Source organism: Cydia strobilella, chromosome 9 (assembly GCF_947568885.1).
Source record: "Cydia strobilella chromosome 9, ilCydStro3.1, whole genome shotgun sequence".
In the NCBI taxonomy this organism is placed as follows: Eukaryota; Metazoa; Arthropoda; class Insecta; order Lepidoptera; family Tortricidae; genus Cydia; species Cydia strobilella.
This window is the reverse complement of record NC_086049.1, coordinates 5,926,869-5,941,962: the sequence shown is the minus strand read 5'-3', so window position 1 is coordinate 5,941,962 and position 15,094 is coordinate 5,926,869. Positions and strand designations below refer to the sequence as shown.

Here is a 15,094-nt window from a genome sequence, read left to right as displayed (position 1 = left end):
ACGTATATCTTTATCACACGTATACTTTACACGTGTCGTGTAATTTTATCACCCGTATATTTTTATGTAAATATCTTTGATTTTTTCGCCTTATATCCGTCTGACTGTCGTTTTCGCCACATAACTAAGTTTACATAGACTTTCATGTTGTTTCACATACATCGTTGCCTTAAAAATGGAGTATTATTCCCACAGTGTTCATGATTTTATAGTTACTTTACATGCCACAAAAACTGTTTCTGACAAACTGTTTGGCATTTTTCTTAGTTTTAGCAAGTTATTTAAAATATTGTCTTCGGTTACCGCGATAGTTACTCATGAAATAAAACTATGAAAACGGATTATATACGCGATATAATCCGTTTTCATAGTTTTATTTCAAGTTATTTAAAGTCAATTTACCCACTGGGTTGGAAGGCCAGATGACAGATTTCGGAAAAACAACTGCCTGCGACGGGTCTTTAGATTAGTTCCCAAAGCGGATCCCAGCCTCCCATGAGACGTGACAAAAAGCCGGGAGAACGCTATGAAGATTGATGAATCGATCCACATTTTGCAACTTTATGTGAAATGGAATGTAGTTCGATGCACTAGTTGCCCGTGAGTCAGGTAACGGTCGGACTAATCGGCCGCTAGCTCGAATCCCACATGTCCTGGGCTATAACTTCTTGCGCGTGTTTCTTAAAATGAAACGACATGTCGCTGGAACGTCTGAATGGGCCGCCGGTGTTACAAACCTCTTTTTTTTATAAAAGTAAAATATGGTCATACTACGATTTTATTAATTTGTATGAGGTGCGTGTTTGTAATAATTTTGTAAAGGTAGTGTTGAAAGTACCTACTGAAAATAAACTTGATTAACACCTAGACAGGCATGGCGACAGGCGATAAAAATGGAACCATGCTGCCACCGCAGAGCTATACAATAGGCAACTTTTTTATCCGTACTCGACATAAGAAAATTCTATACGAAAAATCCGTAGTCGACTTAGATATCAGCTACCAGCTATTAAATAGCATCAGGGGACAAATCTACAAGAATCTGAATATTTTTTAGTCAATATAAATTTGTTGCCTTTTTCTACTGACAAAATTGTTTTTTTAGGCTCAGAAAACCACTTACGACGCCGGCCAGAATGGTTACAATATCGCTGCCCCAATATTACAGGGTTCTATGTTACATTTTCAAGATAGTTGAAATTCGACTTAGTTTCAATATGATAAAGTTCAAATTTCAGTTCGATATAAGTGAAACATAGAACCCTGTAATATCCATACTAATATTATAAATGCGAAAGTCTGTCTGTCTGTCTGTCTGTCTGTGTGTTCCCTCTTCACGCTTAAACCGCTGAATCGATTTAGATGAAATTTGGCATAGAGATAGGTTGAGTCCCTGAGAAGGACATAGGATAGTTTTTATCCCGAAAATCATCCCTGAAGAAAGTAAAAAGCGGGGTCGAATTGAGATAATTAATGAAGTGCCTGCTAATTTGTGTGCATAATATGCTCAAATTGAATTATTGCTATGAGAATTTTTCCAGGCGCTATACTTGCTTTAGCTGCTGTTACTAAGTCCACGCAGACGAAGTCGCGGGCAAAAGTTAGTATTACTATAAGGCAACGATATATTATTTATATCGTCCCGGCTTCTTGAAACGAACTCGTAAATAAGCTGCTAATTTCAACCTTAATTAAGTTGTAAAGCGTTTCATATATTTAACAGATAATAACTTTTCGTTTCACTTCTTAATCACCCGCGTGGCGTGTAAAGTGACGTACTAAAACGTTGAAACGTCGAAACGTCACGCTCTCACCTTGCGTCAAGCCGGCCCAACAATTAGCGCCTTGGTAATTATTATTAAGAATCCAATAATAACACGGCAATAAAATGAGAAAAAAAATTAGTGTTTACACCAGGGGTTAGTTTATGGACACTTTCTATTAAAAAGTGTTAAAAAGTGTTAAAAAGGCTACCTCTTCTTCCTAGTACAAGTTTACATGAACGAATCCAGATAATATTATAATATTACAAAAGCTCTCTACGTATATAGGCTGAATTTTATTATTATTCTTTTTTTACAATAACTGAGCCTGGACTAGTAATTGTTCGTAATTAATAAAAGTCATGTAAGTAATCAAGTTTACTTTAGTTTGCGCTTATTATGCTCTTATTTAAGATAAGCAAAAGGTAAATTAAATTAAATTTATATTAAATCAGGTGGAGTGGTATAGTCATAATGACAACGTATCCATGTATCCATAATATAGTTACGTTTTATCGTTTTATAAAGAATAACTGATTCCACTGATTAAGCCCATCCTTGACTATTGCGTTAGATGAAGATGAAGTGCAGTCTGCGTTTACACATCTAGCGCCATCATTATCCGTATTATTTATTATTAGTGACCTTATTTCCGTCGGCCATAACCGACACCTAAACCTGTTCGTGTGAACCAGCGCGACAGGTGAGATTAACCCTCAGCGCCATAAGTAAGATCGAGAAGAGCGCACACTGAAGGTCAATTCCGTACATTTTGATATCGAAATGATGTCATTTAGTTATCATTAGCGCATACATTTCACTCGTACTTGTTCGTACATGTATTGGCGCGAGCCAGACGCACGGGCGAAAGATAAGAAAATGAGATCATTTTGTTTACAAAATGTTAATTCAATTTGGCCTCCCTGACAATGGACAGTATCAGGAGCAGTATAAAAATATGATATTGATATGACATTAATCGCAGTATATCTCGTTTCCATCTACATTTTAAATGCGGGCCAAAGCACTGAGTAAATATATATATATAATTTTACATATATGTCAATAGCATACTTACATAAAAAGTTCGAATATCGCTGCAAGTAGCTAAATTCAATAAATGCAGGTTAACGACTAGTCGCATAAATAAGCAGCCATTAAATGAAATATTAGTTAGTCGTTTACCGAAATATTAGTTAGTCGTTTCCTTATGAAATCATAGTATCTTGCGTTTTATTCATCCATAGCAGAATTAATAGGATTCCTATTTAACGGACATACTAAAATTGTTCTAGGTTGATAATATTTTCAATTAACTGACTGATTGTCTCTTATTATACCGCTTTATTTTAATCGTTGAAGATCGTTATCGGTTGATTTTGAAGCGATAATCGATAATTCGTTGGTGGTCTGTTGCATTGTTACTTGCAAGAATCAGTTTAATGGCCCCAGTTACAAGTTATAAGAGCGAATGGGTCTTTTAATGAAGTATTTCCGTACGTAGGAAGAGAGGTAAAAATATGAAAATATTCCATTAAGACGTTTTCAAATGTTGTATAAATGTTTTCGACAAAGAAATTCTCACGTAAGTAGCTTAGGCTTAAGCGGTTTTTTATATATTAATCACAGTTTTCTTTAAGTAGAAGCAATTTTTGACAAACAAATGTAAGTAGTTAATAATGCTTAGAGTGAACAATGCACATTAGCCGCCCATGTGTGTTAAAATGGATGATTGATGTAGTATAAAGTCGTAGAGCACGGCACGTTTCAAAATATAGAATTGGTAGAGGTGCTGAAAAAGTTGGAAGGAATAATCTTAACTCGCAACCAATGGAGCTATATATAATTCTGCTCAGTAGTTTTTACAGCATATACAATATTTACTAGCTTTGCTTTTTTTTTGACAATGAGTTAAGTTTTTTATGGAGTATCTTAATTTACAGGTTATTATTATACAAAAGTAAATTCTAATCTGTTTCACCTTAACAGATTTGCTTACCACTGGCAAAGATAGATATAACTCCGTCTAAGGAATAAACGTGCCTCGAAAATCAAGAAAATGCCTACCTTTGGCCTGCTCTCGTGTAGATGGCGTTGACGGTTTCGTTTGTTATTTAACAATTTTAACGCATATCAGTGAAAAAACATGGGTCAAAATAATATAAAAATAATGAATGCAAATATTGCAAATAATTTTTTTTATCCATATATAAATACATTTTTTGATATTTTTATTTTTAGTTTTAATCGTGTGTCGATAGATGGCAGTGAATTTACTGTGACTACAAAATTTTGACAGTACCGCTCTATCCTCTTTGCCACTGGTATGCGCTCTAGTGTGCGCCATCCCTTACTCTGTGTCGAACCAAACTTTATGATCTAAGAAATCGAAGAATGCAATATTTATGCGTCCAATGCGGACTTTATGTGCCCTGTCCTTTATTTCTCACCGTGAGCAGTAATGGACACGGTGTGGAATCAAATTAATTTCATTACCAGTCGTGTTTCTTGCTGATGAATGACTGGACTAGGTATTGCTGGTTGTTTTATAGTAATAGAGCTTCTGTCAAGAAAATTAATGCTATTTTCATACCGTTATTTAATGTTCGTTATTATTGACCAAATCTTGCAAATATATATTTTTTTTTGTTACAGATGGAACCAGGGGGGGACACTAGAAATATAGTTTAAGTTAGTAAAGATGGTAGCGATTTCTGTTAATTCATTCTAGACAACCTACTTTTGCGTAAAGTTGACTTCCGAATATGCAAACTACATCACTAGATGTCACTACAAAGGGATATAATTTTAGGATACACCTCTTTGTAAAGACCTTCCTTTATTTATAATGTTGACAATGTTGTTACCTTAACAACGGTTGTTTCCTGTCAGACAAAAATAAATGTCGTAAACAGATATATGAGCATATTTATCCTCTATTAATTCTAAAGTGGTAGCTGATTAAAAACGAAGCATAAATTTTCAAAGTTTTTCATAGGTAGGCTCTATGAAAAACTTTGAAAATTTATTGGTACTTAATTTTAAATGTGTTTACGAAAAACATGTTCGTTGTCACTGCAAAGATTCGTGCGATTAGATCCAGCTAAAGGCATCTAAGACGAATTAGAGCGCATATTCGATCGATCGATCGATCGAGGTACGTGCGTAGACAAGACATACAACCTATGCCTGAAATTCATCAGCTACAAGAAAGACCCAAATCACATCATTAGTTTATTACTCATGTGTCAATTTTAAAGAATATCTGGACCAAACCGAAATTCTCTTAATGTGTATGATCCTGGACACTTTACCTCCGGAATATCTTCAATTCAAGCTCTTAATGTCAAAGAAGGAGTTGAGAACCTGGCAAGTCAGTTATGCGAACGCCAAAGAGTTCTAGGTCAGACAGAGATAAAAGTCACAGAAGACGAGGCTGATGCAGCTTTGTTTCAAAGAAAATCAGATACTGCAAGTACTTACACCGGCTTTACTATATTGAAAGCAATAAACATACATATTTTATTGTTAGGTTTTTTTTTATTCTTTTTAAACCTTTTCTACATAATATTAGGTCTACTTGGAAGGTTTACAAGTATTTTTTTTGTTTGATTTCTTGTAACCAATAAGATTTTTGTTACAAGAAACCAATAATTTACTTGTAAACCGACCAAGTAGTCCTAATATTATATAGAACCATAGAGTAACTTATACTAGAGCGGTACTGTCATAGTAAATTTTGTAACCACAGTAAATTCACTGCCATCTATCGACACACTTTAAAACTAAAAATGAAGATTTATAAAAATACGATAAAATCTATTTAAATATGGATAAATGATTTTTTTTATTTGCATTAATTATTTTTATGATTTTGACTTTTGACCCATGTTCTTTCACTGATATGCGTAAAAATTGTTAAATAACAAACGAAACCGTCAACGCCATCTATACGACAGTAGGCCAAAGCTAGTAGCGCCCTCTGATCGAGAGTCAAATTTTCTTGATTTTTGAGGCACGTTTTTTCCTTAGACTGTATCCATCTATTACGGAGTTATATTTTTTTTGGTAGAACGAAGGTACACGTATGGATAGATGCATATGTAGTTGTGCACGCACACATACATACTTAGTTTCAGGATGAAGTCAGAGATGGCGCTTTCAAATGAGTTTCCATAAAATGCTTCAAGAGGGCTCTCTTTACCTATATACTTACTATACTCTTTGGATGGAACTGTGAAGTTCCAAATGTATTTCAAGTGTGTCTGATGATAATTCAACATTGTAACAGTGACCCTTTCCGTGGCAACATATATGTGTGTGTATAAAGTGTTTACATACATACATACATATGTATCTTACAAGATGTTTTACTCATTTAGACCTATTAACGCAAGCGAGATTTGAGCTTTTGATTTGCCAAGTAAACTGTTAATAAGCTGGTGATGGTAGGCTTTCACAAAAGTTTATCATGATGAAATGGGATATAGTTATTTGTTATACAAGGGTGCAAAGTTGTATTTTACCCGCGAGTGTAGAATTGAAACACGAGCAAGCGAAAGGATTCTATAGGTGAACCACGAGCGAAGCGAGTGGTTCTAAAATAGAATCCTGAGCGCAGCGAGTGTTTCAACACACGAGAAGTAAAATACATTTGCGCCCGTGTGTAACACAAAACTTTTCACCTCACTATAGCGAGGAAAGTGCAACATCCACAGGCGTTAGATCATCTTCATCACTGGAATCACTAATTTTTTTACGATATTATAACAGAAAACTCTGGAAGTTGTGTATTTTTACGCGTCGGTGAAAAAAAGTTTTAAGTAAAAAAATTGTTGACAATGTTGACATTTCTGGAAATGTCAACGATGCGTTTTGAAATTGCATCGACTCAACTTGTACGTTCAGAATTATATTTAACACCATTATAAAAAAACAAACGTTTCTTATGGAATTTTAAGGTTTATGACTTAAAATCATTAAATAAAGCTAAATTTGGTATTTTTTATTAGATTCTCAAACTATTTATTTAATGATAATTAATATCGAACGAACCATTATCATGAGCGTTTTACGTTTTGTTATCTGTCAAGCTACTTAAATACGCTCCATCCAAGGTCAAATTACTTTCCCCACTAGTGGATAAAACGCGTTTTTCCCCGCTTGTATTGAAGGATAAACGACAACTTTCCGAGCTAGTGAGGGGAAAAAAAATTTGAACTCATTAACGTTGCCGCAGTCAATAATTGAGCTCAGAAAATCTGAATCGCTTAACGCTTGAGTTTATCAAAACAGATTTTTTTTAACTCTTGAGGTACCTACATTAAATCTACTGGATACAATAGTTTTTTTATCAGAAATAAAAAAAAATCCTACATTTTTTTCTGTAACAGAAATATGTAATTGCAGTACCTTTGCCGGTTTCTTCAGGCCCACGGACTCACGGAGTACTCACGGATAACACATAGAGTCCATTTACAAATCGACTATTCCGACTACAATACACCGTGTACACAAGCTTTATAGTCGATGGGCGGGCAGAATCAAAGGCAGTATTTGTGGCCCTTGTAGTGATCATGTACCAATAATTATAATCAATAGCCCGGCCAGTTAATGTCGTTTCGGCTGTTCGGCTAGTTACCATGGACGATTTATCCTGTGGGGTTTATTTTATTGATCTGTGATAGTCATATGTTTAGATAGTATTTTATTTGGTGGTAGATAGAATGAATATATGAGCTATAGGTATATATATACTCATGGACAAATTTGGAGGAACACAAAAAAGGGAATTTACTGGATTACCTAAAGTAATTTCAAAATTAGTAATTAAACTTTTTTTTGTGTCCTCTAAAATTGTCCAAGAGTGTCTATATGGTCTACTATTGATTAAGAATGTTTCTGTAATTAAGTACCTACGTATCACTATGAACTTTCATAATACTGTAGCAAATTGTGCACATCTCATTAAAACAAATCAGTACCGGGAACAAATAAAATATTTTTATTACTGAAAAGCGGTTACTTTCATGCAACCATTATATAAGGCATTAAATGCTTAAATACTAATAATAATGTATTTTTATACAACCACAATAAAGTATACACAAGTACCGATAACATCCATTAATACATTGGTATAGAAGTTAATAGCAAATTAACGTTCGTTATTAATTAAAATTAAAATAATAACGAACATACTTAACTGAAATGCAATGAAACTAAAAGTTATTCGAACTTCGAGCGTAGACTTATATTGACCGGGATATAGACCGTGATTACCTTTTGTATTATTTGTGAGCTCCCGATATTTCGACGCAGTTACATGCATCATGTTCACGGGTGACTGAAGATAGCGGGTGGGTGTCAAAGTTGTGTAGTTGTGTTCGAGCGTAGTGTTAATAAGTATATGTATAGTAACCTAATGTTATTTTATTAATAATGTTAGACATGTTTCCGGCGTGTAGTACACGTAAACGAACGGTTCTACTCAGTTGTAGACCTGAATCCCGATAAGCTCTCTATGGAGATAAAGTTAATGTAAAACATGGGTATGTTCCACTTAGCCAAGTTATAGATTGGTCATAGACAAAATTAGTCAGAGAAAAATAAACTTTTCTGTTTCCTAAAGCCCGTTAAAGTCTTTTGTTTGGCATGTACAACATGTATTACATAATAATATAATGTAGGCGATGTATGGACTTTGTGCGAAGTGCGGTGTGTGGTGATGAAGTGCAATGCGAGAAAATTGTGAACTATAATCGACTCAAATCTTATTTTTTGCCAAACGTCGTTTTCCAAATAACTAATGTGATTTATAGTTGCCAAGCGAACACCCATTATACCTGTTAATGGAAATCTTATTGCCTTCGCATAAAGCAATAAGTTTTTTTTTAATAAAACCAATTCATGACAAAATAGGAGCCAAGCAGAGCACACTCAAACAAGTTACATCCTTACATCTAATTTGTAAGTAGCCGGCAACAGCTGGCTACGAAGTTTAATTAAAAAACGATGAATCGAAATTCTTAAGTGACTTGCAATAAACGCAGTTCACAGCGAGTTCACACTTGCCTCGTGCCTGCCCTGCACGTTTTTTGAAACTACGCTGGTGGCTGGTGGTGAGATTTTTGGTAAGTGGTCATCGAAGCCTATGGACGTGCGTGTAGTAAATGTGCGCGACTCACTGAGCCAGAAGCAAATATCGTTATGCGTCCGTTTTCTTTTTGATTTCGTACTTGAAGGGTTCGTAGCCATAAATGTTGTGTTTTATATTAATATAAAAATTATTTAAATTAAATTAGTATAATAACATACCTAATAAAAATTCTAAACTGAAGAAAAATATGAATTTAAAATTTATGTAGAGTATCGGAAGTCGAAAGCTTTCTTTCTACTAAGCCTTCGATGGTAATATTTATATCTTATCAATCTTAACCTTTCGTATTTGTGTACTGGTCAAAAATCGTGGGTTCAACCCTCAGTCATGCATAAATCAGAAAAAAAGACGTTCTCGAAAAAATTACTAAAAATTGGGTCTGGTCAGGATTCTTCTCATACCCAGACAGGAGGTTAACAGTTATTACCTAAGTATTTTTATTTATAAATTGTGTACCCACTTATTTTATTTTGCTGCTACCTTTCTACCTAAACGCAAATACTCTCTTAGGGTTGTGTCTAGGTCATTTTGAATACCTCACTCACTCAGCTATTTTTACAGTTGGTTAATATTTATAAATATGATTTCGAGTAGTGGTTAAAATATTAATAGGCCCACGGATACGGCGATGCGTACAAAAATAAGGAACTCTTCAAACATACTTACCAATTTTTTTTTTAATATGACGAAACAAATTCGGTAACAAATAAAAAAATGCCCATTTACGAGCTGTCAAATAGCAATCACAATTTGATCCGCCCTTTTTGCAAAGTGCGCATGTAAAATAAAATAAAAATAAATTACACGTGCCAAGCCAAAGCGCCTTTAAAACTTTTTGTACGAATTATTTTTTATGGGATATTCTTTGAACCAAGTCTATTGGTACTGTAGAAAGGTTTTTTAAGTTCACAGTTAGAACCAGTTTAGTGAGCGTTTTGTCATTCTTATTGCCGCCGCAAAAACCCGCGGGCAAGTTATTCCCAGTGCGTACCAAACTCATTGCGTCTAGAAAACCAGTAAAAGATGAAATGTGAACAGAAGACCAACCGCGAACCAAGTTCGATGTGTTGCCTCTCTTTGGTTTTAATTCCTCCTTGAAGTTGAATTTATTAAAAAAACTTGGAAAGTATTTGTATCTCTTTGTCTCGTTGGTAGTGAAATTAAGCTATTTACCTTTTTACTGATTTAATATTTAACTTCGTGAGTCTAAATGTACATTAAAATGTACATATTCATTGCAATCTAATTTGAACCTTTTATTAAACAAATAAAGTAGCATTTCTTTTGTTTCATTGCGTTGTAAAACAAACGAAATGCGTTCTAATTTACTTATAGAACAAGGTTCAAATAAAAAATTGAAAAACTTTATATGGTGGGTCACGAGGTTAAGAGCAGAACGTCAAAACGTAAGTTTTTTTATATAAAAAAATATAAATGAATGAATTCATTCCGGTTGCTGTCGAAACGGCTGGGCCATGGTGTGCCGAGGCCAAAAAGCTGGTCAGGGAGATCGGGCGTCGGTTGAGGGACAGAGGCTGTGACCTCCGTGCTGGATCTTACCTGGTCCAACAAATATCCTTAGCCATTCAGCGTGGCAACGCAGCTGGCATATTTGGAACATTTGGGCCAGGTAGGGAACAGTTCGGGACTTAAGGCTGTTCCATCGGTTTGCCGCTGTCTTTGTCACATTTCGCAAGAAAGAACGGGAAAGAACATACGCGCCAAGTGTCAATTTTGATCGAATTTTGTCGGTTTTTATTTATTTTAAAAACGTTACCTTACAATATCGAAATTCTAAAGCTATGAAATTACTATTTATGTAAAGATTGTTTTTTCTTCTTTTTTTTGTTTATTAACCGAGTAAAGTAGGATTAAAAGTCCGAGTTAGAGGTTACTTTGGGAATTAATTGTATCGAGCGAAGTGTCATAATTCGTGTATCGGAAGCTATGTTGTTAAACATAATATAGTCAAGAACTACATATATTTTTTCCACGTCTACGAATATCAACGCCTCTTAGAAAAACATGATCATATAAGGAGATTTTTCGCCTTCTGGCTCAGGGAACCGCCTTAAAAGGAAATTTTTGACTGGACTAGTTTGTGATTAATAAGTTTTTATATACTAAATGAATGAATGAAATGAATGAAAATGAAAATTTATTAATAACATTAGGTTACAGGTCAGGGTTGTATAAGATTTGGAATTCGTACAGTATCAATAAATACAGTATACATATACCTATACTTTTAGGTTTGCCTATAAGCAACACGGCTAGGCGATTGGTACCTATCTTTGTATTTTATATTGTGAGTCACACAATTATATAAATCTACTAGTACAATAGTGGTGACTTTTCTACTAGAATTGGGGCCATGGATGGCAGTGAAGGGGCCAATCGTTGGATAATTTACCCTAGTTAGCAGTTAACTCTAAAAGGTTGCCACAATACATAATACAGGATTGATTCACCCGAGGCGGTACTTGTCTTGTGGATTAGTGGTGGACCGCAAGATTTGCATACTTGCATAGTGTTTTTTAGCAGAACCGCCTTGCTGCGTTTTTGCTAACTTTACACCTACTGGAATAGATCAAAGTGAGCGAGTGTATTAACGTCATATTTTCATAGAAATTTGAGTTTAATGATGACAATACCACACTTTTTCATTGCAAATGCCATACAAAATTTTTGACGTGCTTTAATAATAGAATCGGCCGTAAAAAGGCTGACAAAAAAATATTATTATAAAAACCAAAAAAACCGACTGCTTAAAAAAATTTAAGGGAAAACAAGTATCACTATACCTATATAATGAAGAAACTAAATATGTTAAGTAGTCAGGATATTTGTTTTTATAATAATATTTTTAATGATTTAATATTTAAGTACAGAACCCCAAAGTGTAAGTTTTTATATAGGAAACACGCCTCGGTAATTGGTATATTTGTATTTTGTGTTGTGAATCACACATGAATCTACTAGTACAATAGTGATGTAATTTTACAAAGTGTTAGAAAGTCGTTTTTCCATATATTTTTTTCTTGCTCAACTTACGCCATACCCTTTTGTTACTTGAGAACATTTTGCTGTTTATTAAACCGTAAAACAAGAGTTTTGTCTGATGACGTTTAGTCCCAGATAAATGTTTAATCGACTTCAGTAGATTTGACTGTTCTAAGACCAAAGTTTTGGCATTACAAAGCGGTGAACTTAAATGTGCTGAACAAGCCCCGCTCTACCATACAACAGGTATTATTATGTAAAAGAAAATGAGACGACCGCGCGCTACCGCTTCTCCGAACAAACATAGTCCATTTTCCTCTCTTGATATTAACAATATAGAAAATAGTTTTACGGCATTTTGATGTAATATTAACCACAGTAACTTTACTGTGGTTAATATTACATCAAAATGCCCTTTGTATGATATTTAGAGTTTTTGATCAGAATAAGAGTTAGGAGCGAGAATCACCATAAAACTTTTGTAATAATTACCAATTTCCGTAAAATGTCAATATTATCTTGAGAGGAAAATGAGTACTTCCTTTGTATGACAAAGCAGTCGTCCACTATCCTCTTAAGATAAACTTACAAAGTTGCAGAGTTCACATCAATTGCATACTTTACGTATGTTATGTAGTATCTTAATACAAAAACCGGTGGAGGCGGGGTGGCTGACCTCTCATTCAACTTAAAAACTTGTCTTTTTTAGGGTTCCGTACCCAAAGGGTAAACACGGGACCCTATTACTAAGACTCCGCTGTCCGTCTGTCCGTCTGTCTGTCACCAGGCTGTATCTCATGAACCGTGATAGCTAGACAGTTGTAATTTTCACAGATGTATTTCTGTTGCCGCTACAACAACAAATACTAAAAAGTACGGAACCCTCGGTGGGCGAGTCCGACTCGCACTTGTCCGGTTTTTTAACTCAGGCAAATTTGGTTTATCAAGTTAAAGGATATTCTTTTTATTTTTATTAAAAAAAGGTATATTTAGATAAAAAAGTCGTAAAAAGTCTGATCTAAGTCAACGTACTTAATATGAAATTGATGTTCAATTCTCTTAATTCTGTATCGTTTACAATAAATACAAATATAACCTGATCTAACTATTGACATGTGTATTATTTTGTATTACTATGTTCTAAGGGTTTGATCTGAGGGTATTTTTAAGTCATATCTGATATAAGAAGGTTTAAATATTTTTTTACTTTAGGGACTAAATGAAATCTGTTTATTTCAAATAATAACATTCCGATTTCTTATGTCTGTATCGAATCGGGGATCGAAATATTCCGTCTCCAAAACTAAAGTTTCCTAATTTCGTAATAAGTATTACTAATAAATAATGACGAAGCCATAAAGTGGCTGACTGGTCTATGTGTAGATTTTTATAATTACTTACAATACTTACACTGTTTTTATTTTCCAATTATTATGTATGCCATACGATTAAATAAATAGAAAACATTCATATCAGCAATAAATATTTGTGGCTATCATACAAATAATCAGGACCACCAGTTTTTTAGCCAAGGTTATTACCAACTTGACTACCTTAAAATTCGGTACACGGCGAGAAGAAGTTGATAACGAGATATAAAATTGAAGAAATTTAAACCTCATGTAAATTTATTTTAAGTTGAAATTTCTTCAATTTTATATCTCGAGTTATGAACTTCTTCCCGCCATATACGGAATAATCGTATAAACACATGGTACATATTCCTCCGGGAATAATCATTTAATAACATCTTAACTTAAGTAATTTTTCTACTACATATGCGGTAGTTGTATTTGATTTTCGGCGCTAATTGTAGACAAATCTATGGACGATTAGCTATTCTAACATAATTTATCGAAAATCAGCGTTCTAGTGGGCGGTGCGGCCTGTAGATGCTCCCGACACCCACGCCTATATTTTAATTGGTCTGTCCATTCATATTCATGAGAATTGTCGCTAATGACCCGTACGTGTTAATTCTCCCTTACGGGCACCTAAGTACTGAGGTTTTAGCGGTGTAGAAGCTAAAGATGAAATGCAGCATTTACAGCAGCAATAGATTAGTAACTTTCCACCCAGTGGATGAAACAAAAATTATTGATTTCTGTTTCGACCACTGGGTCTTTGTCATCATTGGGCTCATATAATGGTGCGACGACCGGTAGAACACGCCGATCCTAAACAACAGCGTGTATTTTTGCGCAACAAGTCAATCACCATGAACAATTGTTCGTAATCAAAAATAAATAAATGCTTATTTTTGAAAATTTGTTTACACGGGTACAGTTTTTACTGACCGCTACACTAGGCAATGGCTGTCCCCTGGAGGAGAAAGTAACATCTTAAAATATCTAGAAATCAATAATGATTATATTTAATGCAATGCGGAAACGCAGCAAGCGTGATGGGCACCTTTGCGTCGGGAGCGATGCGGGGTGGGTTGTTCGACTAGTTTTTAAGGGTTAGTTTAGGTTTAGTATTAGTTAAGTATATTGTGGTTATTTTTAAGTAATAGGTATTTTTGTGGTTGGTATTTTTTTAATGTAATTTTGTTGTATTCTGTTTGTAATTTTTTTGATGATGACAACATTGTTCATGTTCATATGAAATAAATTTAATAAATTTAATGCAAGGATCGGTCCGTATGAACTACTTTTTGAGTCGAAAACTTTTTTTACCACGCAATATTACAATTACATCTATTAGGCCAATCAAATTAGGTTAAAAAACGATTCGAGGAATTAGTTTCCAGCAAGCTGATAATTGTTTTATTATCTTTATTTATTTTGGTCCTAAATGCGTGTAATCCTAGTTTGCGCACCTGGGTTCAAATTTTTTTGCTCTTTTTCAGTTTTTGTGTTGTATAAAAAAAATTGCATATAAAAATTAATATATTGTTGAAAAATTTACTTTTTAAAAACGTTGTCCATATCAAATTTTCCTCTTCTTCTGCTTCGAGCTGATACGTGCAGAAGCATCAGCTCGACGCAAAAAGAATCTTGTCAGTGGCAGACCCGAGACCCGTCTTGCTTTCCCTCCTAACAGCCCTTTCTATATCCGTTAAATTCTTACCCGATTTTTTCCTGTCGTTCGATTGGTTTCTATTTCTTGTATTCTAATTTTATAGAATGTTTCCATATTATTAAACATTGTTATTTTTTTATTTAAA

The 15,094-nt window shown here is 34.3% G+C and overlaps 1 protein-coding gene across 1 annotated transcript in view; it reads right to left on the bottom strand.

The window, feature by feature from the left end:
• The window catches only part of LOC134744195 (uncharacterized), a 213,692-nt gene that overhangs the window by 61,020 nt on the left and 137,578 nt on the right, over positions 1 to 15,094 (bottom strand). The window lies entirely within an intron of this gene.